Genomic DNA, 11,079 nt, shown 5'->3' with positions numbered 1-11,079 from the left:
TGAAGCCACTTGAACCTCAAGCAACAATAATGGATCAAAAGGTACATCTAAGCTACACACCTGCACCTTCAGAGAAAGTGTAGCCCCATCTAGGGCACCTGCTACCTCAGCAAACATCATGCTACTCTGCCTGCTAGATAACCAACACCTCCACACATTCCCTCTTGGCTGATTGAATTTAACACTAGCAGAGCTACCTCTTGAGCTACAATGATCCCAGATGTTGCACTTCTAACATATATAACACCAACTGAGCATGCCATTCTAAAAATCAATATTTTTTACTTGCACGAAAGCACTTCTTCATGTAATTGCTACTACATCAATGTCTGCATTTAAAAGTAAAAATAAACAAAAGGTTTGTTAACCCTTTTTATATATATATAAAATTTGAACATCCATGCTGCTAATGTGTCACTAACTAGAAAGTAATAGCCACAGTGTGTGGAAGTTTGTAAGCCGCTTTGAGATTCATTTGAATGAAAAGTGGCATAGACATACAATAAATCTAAATCAAACCAAGGTAAAGAGTTAGGCTGCTCGGAATGTCACTGCCATGTCAAAACCATGCCTCTTTGAAAAAAGATAGAAGACGTGGTGCTGAGACAATTTGTGCCTACTGACACCGCAGAACAACAGTTTGATGCAGACATAATCATGTAGAGTGAACACAGAATCGCAAATGCAGATTCTGTGCATGGAAGGACCCCAGCAGGAAATGAATCTTCCACGTCCCCACCTGCTCCTTAGGCAAAGTGGAGTGAGAGTGAGAAATAGGGTATTATCTCTAGTCAAGGAAAGAACTTTATATAGGCTGCAGGGTAACCATTTCATGTATGCATAAACTGCAGCCTGCAAACCATTTACTCCATAGTAAATCAGTAGGATTACTTGAGAATAAAGTGATTTGAGATTCAAAACTGCAGTTTTGCTTTTACTGCCTTTGCTTATATCAGTGGCACGGAAATGCAGCCCTGAGCTGTTTCCACCAAAGGAGCAAAAGAGGTTCTGGGGAATGTTCAGCTGGCTGCAAGATTTATGTCAGGTAGCATTCAAGGCTTCTGGGACTTTGCAGCATAAATACATGATATGCTGCTCTAACCTTTAACTGCAGTAGGATATAGGATTTGGTTGGGTTTTATTGCTTTACAATTAAAGTAAAAATGTGGCTCTGATTAGATTAAGTTTTCCCTGCTCAAATGCTGTCTTCCTTGTTTCCTGGAATAGCTGTGTGTTTTTATGAGGTCAATATAATAAGCAGAAGGAAACAATAATGACACACTCTCAGGACGTGAAGCGAATGCTTTATTAGTGGAAGAAAGTGTTCCCTGACCATGAGCTTCTGCCAGTCAGGTATGAAGTATTTCTTCAGATATTTGATGTCTCTCATTCAGCTTGGAAATAGCAGAGCTTATTTATAAAGATATTTACTCTAAGGCTGAGGGTGACAATATTTCTGTTGTCTAGGGAGAAATGCAGGAGGATAGGAATGAGTGATGTTGAGCTAATGGTGTATTTTGTTTTGTTTTGTCTTGTAAATCTCCATTAAGTAGATAATGTTGGGCACACAGCTGAAATGCACTCAGTAGCAAGGCTGATGGGAAGATAATAAATGCAAACGATACAAAGTGTTCCTTCATTGGAAGAATGACTCTGCAAAAATGTGTTTCTGAACAAAACACTCTCCTGTCAAAGGTAGACCTTATTTCTAGGACCTTTAAAGGTAAAGGTAAAGGGACCCCTGACCATTAGGTCAGGTTGTGACCGACTCTGGGGTTGCGCCGCTCATCTCGCTTTACTGGCCGAGGGAGCCGGCCTACAGCTTCCGGGTCAGGTGGCCAGCATGACTAAGCCGCTTCTGACGAACCAAAACAGCACACGGAAACGCTGCTTATCTTTTCCCAAGTGGGAAACTGTGCCTTTTCCCAAGTGGGAAACTGTGATGGCAAATAAATCCGTTCAGATGACTAAATTTGCCACTTTTAAAGACATTGTTTTTGCTGAGCTGCACAGCCCGTTCTCAGCATTTTCCAAGTCTGTTTCATCTGCGTAGCTGAAAAGCTGCAGGAAAAAATACTATGCTTTTTGAAAGAACCTTCAATAGCATTCTTAGGATTAAGATGAATGAATTTAACCAGGAGAGGGATGTCCCAATGGCCAGAAGCTTAAACATGCACTGAAAAGAAGTTATAATTCTAATTGGTGTGGTTCAGTTTTGTTCACTTAAAAATGCACTTATGTTTCTGGGGCACCAAAACCAGACCATAATATTTTCTATACTTCAACAAAAAAAGTTAAGCATATAGACATGCTGTTCAAGGGCATTCAAGTGGCCTGGTGTACAATGGTGTCCTTATATTCCATAACCCCCTTTTTATTATTAGTGCTGCAGGCTTGAATTCTGGGGTGGGAAACCCCTTTTCAGCCTGAGGGATGCATCCCTTTCTGGGGGCCACACATCTGTAGTCAACAGGGCCAGAGGTCAATGTGAGTGGAGTAAATGTGGATTCCACACTTGCACATTAGTCCCGTGTCTACACACACTCACAGTTTACTCTAGCTTTAATTCAGGCAAGCAAGAGGCGTTCAGACAAAAACACTCAAGGAGTATGTGCAGCAAGGCCCATGTGGCAGGAGGAACATCCAACAGTCAGAGAAAGAAGCCTGGAGGGACACATACAGACCACCCCTAGGCCTGAGGCTTCCCAGCCCTGCTTAAATTGATGGATTAATCCAGTGGTGGGAAACCTAATTGGTCTGGCAAGCCATGTCCTCATCTGTTTCCATCCCTGTGTGCCCAGCGGAGAAGCATATTCCCGTGCTGCCCAGGGCGGACGTGCTCCTGAGGGGGTGGAGCATGGGGGGCACTCCCGAGGGGGGCGGGGGCAGAGGGTGCCCTTCCATGTGCCACAGTTCAGGGTAGGAGAGGGGTGGGGAAGCTGCTGCTCACTGTGCTCCTGCTCTCCGCAGCCGGGTCAGACATGACCCGGCAATGGAGCTGCTGCAGCCAGGTGTGCTTCGCCACGGCTGAGGTGGGCTGCTCTCTGCTGCCGGGTCAGAAGAGCTGCTGCCACCAGGCGCCAGGTGTGCTGCCCACTCGCCTGCCATTTTGTCACACACACCCCACAGTCATGACACCCGGGCCGGACCACACACACCACAAACCTCTTCCTACACTTCTGTGTGTGCCCACTTTGATAGGCTGACATCACCTGACAGCATTGCAAGGAGCTCTGCCAGCCCAGCGCTCAGGGCTTATCCTGAGTCTAGGGCTGGCAAAGCTGCATCCTGCAGGGATTGGCTGCATGACTGAATTCACCACAGTGAACTCGTCATGCAGCTGATGCAGCCCCCTGACATTTGGGTTTTCCAGGTCTGTGTACGAGCATTTGTATTTATTTTTTATTTATCTGCAATTGCCGTTTGCTCTGATTCAGCAGTAAAACATGGATTTTCCCAGGGAAAGCACTGGGCGAAAAACAACAACCACTATTTGGACCTGTGCCCAGAAATGTGGCATAAAAGGAAGTGTGGACGAGCCCATAGTTACATCAAATTAAGTACTAATTAAAGGTAAAGGACCCTTGACCATTAGGTCCAGTTGTGGCCGACACTGGGGTTGCAGTTATTGGCCGAGGGAGCCGGCGTACAGCTTCTGGTTCATGTGGCCAGCATGACTAAACTGCTTCTGGCGAACCAGATCAGCGCACGCAAACGCCATTTACCTTCCCACCGGAGCAGTACCTATTTATCTACTTGCACTTTGATGTGCTTTCGAACTGCTAGGTTGGCAGGAGCTAGGACCAAGCAACAGGAGCTAACCCCGTCGTGGGGATTCGAACCACTGACCTTCTGATCGGCAAGTCCTAGGCTCTGTGGTTTAACCCACAGCGCCACCAGCATACCATTCTCTAGGACTTTTAATGATGCCTTATTATTTTCCCAACCTGTTCCCTCAATGTTGTGATCAAGCAGAGGCTGGGCCAAATGTTAATTCCCTGCCCTGGCAGCCTCTCAAACCTCATCCACTCTATATCTCAGGGTGGACTATGCCTGGCTTCCTTCCTCCCCCTTTGATGAAGATAATTCCCTCAGATTCCCCTCTTAGTGTTGATATAGTAGCACTGGGGGCTATCCCAGCACCCTTGCATCGAGTCAGTTGCATAAGCCATTTGCTTGCACTATGCTGGGATCCATCCCTCATTCCTATAATTTGCCTCAGTGTGTGTGTTTGAGATCTTAGCTCCGTTTCTCTGGGATAGAACAAACATGTCACAGTCTTTGTCTTAGGCTTGCACACACACACCCTATACAAATGGCCCTGTCTCGACCTCAGCCACATGAGGGGGGGAATGCAGTTAACATGAACCTTGCTACAGAAGTGGTTATGGGGGCAGTGCAAGCAAGTTAATACTCCTGTGCAGGTTTCCCAGTCTAAATCCTCTTCCCCAAAGCTGCTATTTGCCCAGGGGGGAGAAAACACGGTTGCAAACAACAGCTTTGGAGCTTGAGCTATTTAGATAAACCATGTGGGAAGAAATAGCTGGACCCTCTTTCCTCCGCCACTTCCTCAATCAAAACACAAGCTCAGAGTGTTTTGTGCTTTGAAAAAAGGGACATAAATATGTCATTCTAAGTGCTGAGCAACCCCATCACATAAATCTCAGCCCTCTGTGGAATTGGAATTGTTCAAATTCTGATTCAGGACTCTTATCTAATATAATGAAACACATGTCTTTGTTTGTCTGCCCTTGATTCCCTTATCCTGCCTTTATTCACGAGGAGTCCTGCTGAGCTTAATAGACACAACATTAAGAAGTGATAATGGCCACCTTAGATGTTGTAATTTTTGATGTGAAAAAATGAGTTAGAACCATGTGTCAATTTTTGCACTTCTTTCTGCTACATACAAAAATGCTGGGAAGTGCATTTGTCCACAGTCCTTACACAGGTGTATTGCATGTTTACTCGGGAAAGAAAAAGAAAATCCTAATGATCTGTGTTTTTCCTATACATTTTCTTACATAGAAATGCTCTCTCTCTCTTTTTAAAAATAGTTGCAAGATTTGGAGCTACATTCAGGGTTGGTGCTATCATTAGACCGATGAGGCAGCCGTCAAGGGTGCAGACCTCAAAGGGGTGCAGTACTGACCTTTGAGGGGCACAATTTTATAAGGATTAGTTCTGGTTATATAGTTTTGTTAATTTCATTGTTTTCTACAAGACATCTGCTTTTGAAAATAGAAACTAACAATTTGGGGCATGTGTGCAAGAAGTTAGCCTGGCCAAGGTTGCAAAATAGCCGTACCAGCACTGGCCACATTGTCAAAGCAACTTTGTTGTATCAGTTGAAGTACTACTTAACCTACATTCTTAAGCAGTGCTTTCCCCCCAAAAAAATATTGTTTAGGGGTACTCTCATTTCGACTCAAGAAAATCACCATTTTATAGTGCAAATCAGGAAAATTAAATACAGTAAATGGACAAAAGTACAAAGATTCACAAAATGTTTAGGGGTATGCATACGCCTGCGTCCCCCCAGAAAAAAGCACTGTCCTTAGGAGACCTATGCTCACCAGGGTTGAGAGAGACTTTCTTCCTGCAGACTTTTTGCAGCACAATATTGATCCAGTTCATTCTAGGTCAGGCTCGGTCAAAATGTTTGAAGTTAGGTGGTAGATGTCCTAGAGGATGTGTTAAGCTGGAGCCTGGATCAATTTGGCCAGATATGCTGTGGTGCTGCATCAAGCATCATTTTGAAGTAAATTCCCTGTTTTGATGGATGAAAAATGCACAGGAAAGGGATACTAGAATGAAATATTTTGGTTCCTTTGCAAAGAAGCTGAATATGAGATACTAAAAGGGATATGCAGATGACTCTACAGACACAGCATTGTAGTAGCTATTCTGATGCCATCTGCTGGCTGTACTTTCCCACCAGGTTGTACATTACATTTTCCCTGGTTATTTCTGAGCCTTACTTAAGTACTTGTTTAAATTCAGCAATTATACAGAAACGTTGGATGTCTAGGGGTGATATCTGTGTTGTGGCATGATTAACAAAATCAGTCCTCTTGGCAAACTGGGAATATCCCCTCATTCAGCCAAGTTTAGGATATTCCACCATTCTTCAGCAGAGTTTCTTTTTCTTTGAGAAAAGTAAGTGGTTCACGTAAATGTAAACAAGTTTTAATAATAAACTGAGAGAAAACTGTAGCAAAATAACATGATGTCTGAGAGAAACTAAAACAGTACCCTGAGACAAGTCTGAGGCAAGAAACAAGAAGAGGCAGTTGGTCCCTCTTAACTGACAGTTTTAACTGAACACACACTGAAGAGAGGGGCTGATTCTGGAGCAAAATACACAAGCCCCGCCCACCAAATACCAAGCACTCTACTATTCAAATTAGGGCCCAGTGTTTTTCTTACAATATAATGGTATCAGGATCTAATGGTATAATGATATCCGAACCTAATGTCAATTTAGTTGCATAGTTTTTTCCCTTCTTCTCCGCATCCCTGCGTCACACCCCACCCCCCAAAATTCTGCTCCTGGTGGGTTCAGAGGACGACCCCTAGGAGCAGACTTGAGGGGCACATGAGAGCCTGTGAGCGGGGGGGGGGAGGAAGAGGAAGATGTCCCATCACATCTGCTGGACATAGCTCTAGGATCTTCTCCCTTTGAAAAAGAAACACAAAAACTAATACTAATACTAATAATAATTTATACCCCGCCCATCTGGCTGGTATTCCGTGGTAAGAGTAATCAAGAAGTATAACAGTTAAAGGACTAAATTGTCATCTAAAAAAGATTAAGGACTCATTTGGCATCTAAAAAAAGATTAACATTTGATCCCCTCTAAATTATGCACTTCTACAAGCATTAACTCCGAGCTCTGTAAAAATGTGATCATGTAATTAAAGATTATAGAAGGCAGGCCAAGTGTGATATCAACGCCTTATTTAGACCCAATGAGCAATTGTGCACCAGTGGCTTGGCTGAATCTTTTTAGCATATGTGCCAATTATGCTTAATAATTTGCCATTTTCTGTCTCTCTCACACCCCTTTTAGCAATGTACACACTAAATAAATGGAATAAGCTGCATCAGGTAGCCTTATCTAACAAAGTGATAGGGTTGCTGCTTATTCCAAATTTGGGTTTTTAGTGCTATATGAAAACTGCTGAAATTTGTTAGAATGATAGTCCATGTTGTCTGATAACCTGTTCCCATGGGGCATTTCTGACCAGTGTAGGGATCCTAATACTGTATCTATATTTAGGAAGTGGATCATACAAGGAGAAACTGAAGCAGCTCTCACTATGTCACAAAATACCCACGTCATCTTCCATCTTAAAATCTTGGATTTTGCCATTGATTTCTATGGGCTGTGTGAGCTTTCTCTCTCTCTCATATCCCTGGTGAAAATTTAAAAAATAGCTGTGTCAGTATGAACCAGGAAGTGACATTTCGAGAAAGTGAGATGGTTCTTTCTACCCTTTATATATACCTGTGTTTCTCTTTGTTTCAGCCACTCCATTCTATTCTACCTCCCAGTGCTTTTTTTTTCCTAAAAAAATATTTAGGGGTACTCTCATTTTGACTCAAGAAAATCACCATTTTATAGTTCAAATCAGGAAAAATAAATACAGTAAATGGACAAAACACAAAGTTTCACAAAATGCTTAGGAGTATGCATACCCCTCTGTCCCCCCAGGAAAAAAAGCACTGCTCTCACCCATCCGTGTTTTCAGCCCTCCTCCCTTTTCTGTCACTCAACGTTCATTGCCATGAAGTTATTATGGGGCTGATTCTTGTTTGTATTACATTTTATTACTTGTAAAACTTTTTACAGATGTGTCTGCCCCTTTCTCTCTCCAAATTCTATATCTCCCTGTACAGCTGTAGTAACAGTTGAAATATTTTCATGGGCAGTTTGTTGCAGGGACATGTATTTATGCTACAGTGAAGGACTCCATAACCCTCAAGCCCTATTGGAACTGGTTGGCATTCAGTGTGTGTTGTCTCATCCTTGTTGCAAGATGGGTTGGAAGCTTTTGCGAATTCAAAGTACAATTACCATACTCATATCATATGAAGTTCTCTAGACCTTGTTGTATTTGAGCCCATAATTAAAGAACTTGACTAGAGAACAGAAGCATGAGAGGTGAGAAGTTATTATGCTTTTACAATTAGAAAATGACAAAGATCACTGAACAGGAAGTCTAGACTACAGTGACTCAATGAGAGTGTTTTTTGCATTAATATGTGGCAGAAGAGGATATTTATTAAGAGGTGTTTTACTTTGACATTTCATTTTGCACATTGTGGCTGCTGTAATATCCGTCTTCCAAATTTACTCTTGGTGTTAATCAGTCATCCAAAAGATGTAACTCTCAGCACTTGTTTCTTCTCCCCCCTCCCCCACTCCACAGAATGAGGCACCTTCTACATTATACTCCTGAGTCGTTGCTTCACTTTAATATATTTTCTTCCTGAATAAAGAGGCCCATTGTGTAGTGCAAACAGCAAGATAGGATAGTGTTATTTAATGTGGAAGAATGCAGTTGTGAAACAAATGAAACTGAACAATGGGGGGTGGGGTGGGGGGAGCTATGAGGAAAAAAGATCCTGTGAAAGTGATCCAAGAATATTGTTGAGAAGTTTTGCGACATAGTTAAACAAAATTGCTAAAAAGTTTATAGAGGTAGAATCATGCATTGAGGGTTTTACACCTGAGAAAGATAAAATAAGTTGTGGATTTTCCTTGGATGACAGTTATGTACATACCTGTTGATTTTTCAATCTCAGATCTAGTTTGTTGATTTTAGGAAAGCCATATGGTGTTGGGGTTCTACCAAGCTGTAGCTAATAAAACTAGGGTCCAAACAATGGCTGTGTGTGTGTGTGTATTCTTACTCAAAGGCATTGCTTACAAAAGCAGTATAAATGTTATCAAATCATCCTTTTTATGCCCACAGTATCAAATGTGTGCACAGAAAAAGCAAGTCGTTCCTGGAAAGTGAAATGACACAACACACAAAGTAAAAAATATTGATAGCAAAAATATTGAGATTCTGTTAGCTACTTATTCTCACTTCAGGAATGATCATACACCACATTTAAAATGTTGTAGTCTTTGGGCAGCTGATTAAAAAAACACAAACTCTGTTTCTTAAAAAAAAAGTTTCAAAAACACAGTGTGTAATACACAATGTATTTTCCAATGTTTTAGGGCTTTACAAAAATTCAGGAAGATCTCTATAGAAAGTATGAAGGCAGTCCTTTTGGCGCAGAGATTTTAAAGCAAATTGATCTCTGCGCTATTCATGAAAAGAAGCAGATTTCTGGTTATTACCACTGTGCATCTTCCATCAATGCATGTCCAACAATTCCAGAAGACATAAGAAAAAAGAGCAGCTGGTTGATGTTCCAAAACAGAATATTCCTGGTGTCCATTTAAAAGGCAGCATGTGTGACAATACAAGAACAAAGCCCAGAGACGATTATCTTGCTGTTCAGAGGGATTACAAAGTAGCAGGAAATCTTGATGGAGATGCATCCACAAGTGAAGAAAATGGTATGACTAAAATAGACACCGAAACGAGAGCCAAGCGTCAAACTTTCTCTGCAGACAGAGAGCTCTGTTCCAAGTCAGTACCTGAATTATTGCCAGCATTAAAGGCTAAGGATTAGGAACGGGGGGGGGGGGGGCACCACACAAAGATAACAGATGATGACTTATGAAAAGTTGTGGCAAGCAAAAAGGTTCCTCAGCCACAAGCCATTAATGCATCAAGGTACAAAGAGTTCCTCAGCCAGAAGTAGATGTAAACTGCCACTGCTGAATGGAAAAACATTGTGGGCTGTGCAGAATTGCAGCTGGGAAAAACCGCAAAGGGGACGGTCAGCTGCCTTTAGGGCAAGCTTTGCTTAAGGAGAAAACAGGAAAGGATGTTCAGAGATTAAACCAGGGTGGGAAACATGTGATTCTCCTGATATTGGTGCTCAAGTCCAGCTCACATAATCTCTGGTGGTTGGGCCATTCCAGATGGCACTGATGGGAGTTCCCCACCGCTGGTCTAAACATGAGCAATATGCACATGATATCTAGTGCTTATCCACTTGGGGGAATAAACATTTGAAAAATCGTCACCTTTTGTTTAAAGCATTTGGCTAAAGCACCATTGTTCCTTGACTTTATTTTGAGGTTGAATTAATGGGAATTTGCTTTAAAAAAATAATAATTCACTATTGGGACAATCTGGCTTTTAGACTGAAGAAGGATATTCTTTATGGCAATCTTCACAGAACTCTACCCAATGGTTGCCATCAATTTGATTTGAAGTAATTTTTTAATGAAATGATTTTAAAATGTTGTCTTATTTTATTGTTGTTAGCTGCCCTGAGCCCGGCTTCGGCTGGGGAGAGCGGGTCATAAATAAAAATTTATTATTATTATTATTATTCATTCCTGTAACCTCTATGATCTAAAAGTGTATTCATTTCAGAGATATGTGGTATTGCTATAATTTGCAATAGTCCTGTGTCAAGTCATGATGATATGCAAGCAATTCCAGTGATGTGATTTGGCAAAATTAAGTCACAGGGGCGGGGAAGCGTTCTAACTGAAACGGTTTTGCCAACTGTAGTGATATAGTTTGACCAGCAGATGGCACAAATTGAAAATGTCTAGCAAAACAGAGTAAAAAGAAATGAAAGAGATTTACAATTTATTTGACAGGCCAAAGGGCCTTTTACTTTAAGTCCCACCAATGGAGAAATACACAGTACCCATTGCAAGGAATACCTTTCAATAGCAGTTTTGCTTCTATCATTATGAATGGCAAATGCTGGTAGTTTAGATGCTTATTTCCAGATTTTTAGGATTTTTTTTAGGGCCATGTCAACTGTCAGGAATAGGCCTACATTATAGGCCAGCGGCTTCCAGACTTTGTTTCAAGGAGCACTTTATCTGTTGTCTGTCACAGAACATTCATGTCTGCTGTTGAACCCTTGTGTGCGGCAGAAGATTCTGGAGCATCGCCAGGGTGCGCAAGCCTCGCTTCCTGGTCATC

General features: G+C 41.9%; 1 long non-coding RNA gene across 1 annotated transcript; it reads right to left on the bottom strand.

Annotated features, from left to right (window-relative positions):
- Positions 1 to 423: 423 nt before the first annotated feature.
- Positions 424 to 7,455, bottom strand: LOC308593358. The gene is made up of 3 exons (XR_014010911.1): positions 7,342 to 7,455; positions 5,577 to 6,679; positions 424 to 739 (listed from the first exon to the last, which is right to left on the bottom strand). It is a non-coding gene; the product is annotated as an uncharacterized lncRNA (long non-coding RNA).
- Between the last annotated feature and the right edge of the window lie 3,624 nt (positions 7,456 to 11,079).

This window comes from Podarcis bocagei (genome assembly GCF_964188305.1).
Source record: "Podarcis bocagei genome assembly, chromosome: 8".
Classification (NCBI taxonomy): domain Eukaryota; kingdom Metazoa; phylum Chordata; class Lepidosauria; order Squamata; family Lacertidae; genus Podarcis; species Podarcis bocagei.
The sequence above is the reverse complement of the archived record's forward strand: the minus strand, read 5'-3'. Positions and strand labels throughout refer to the sequence as shown.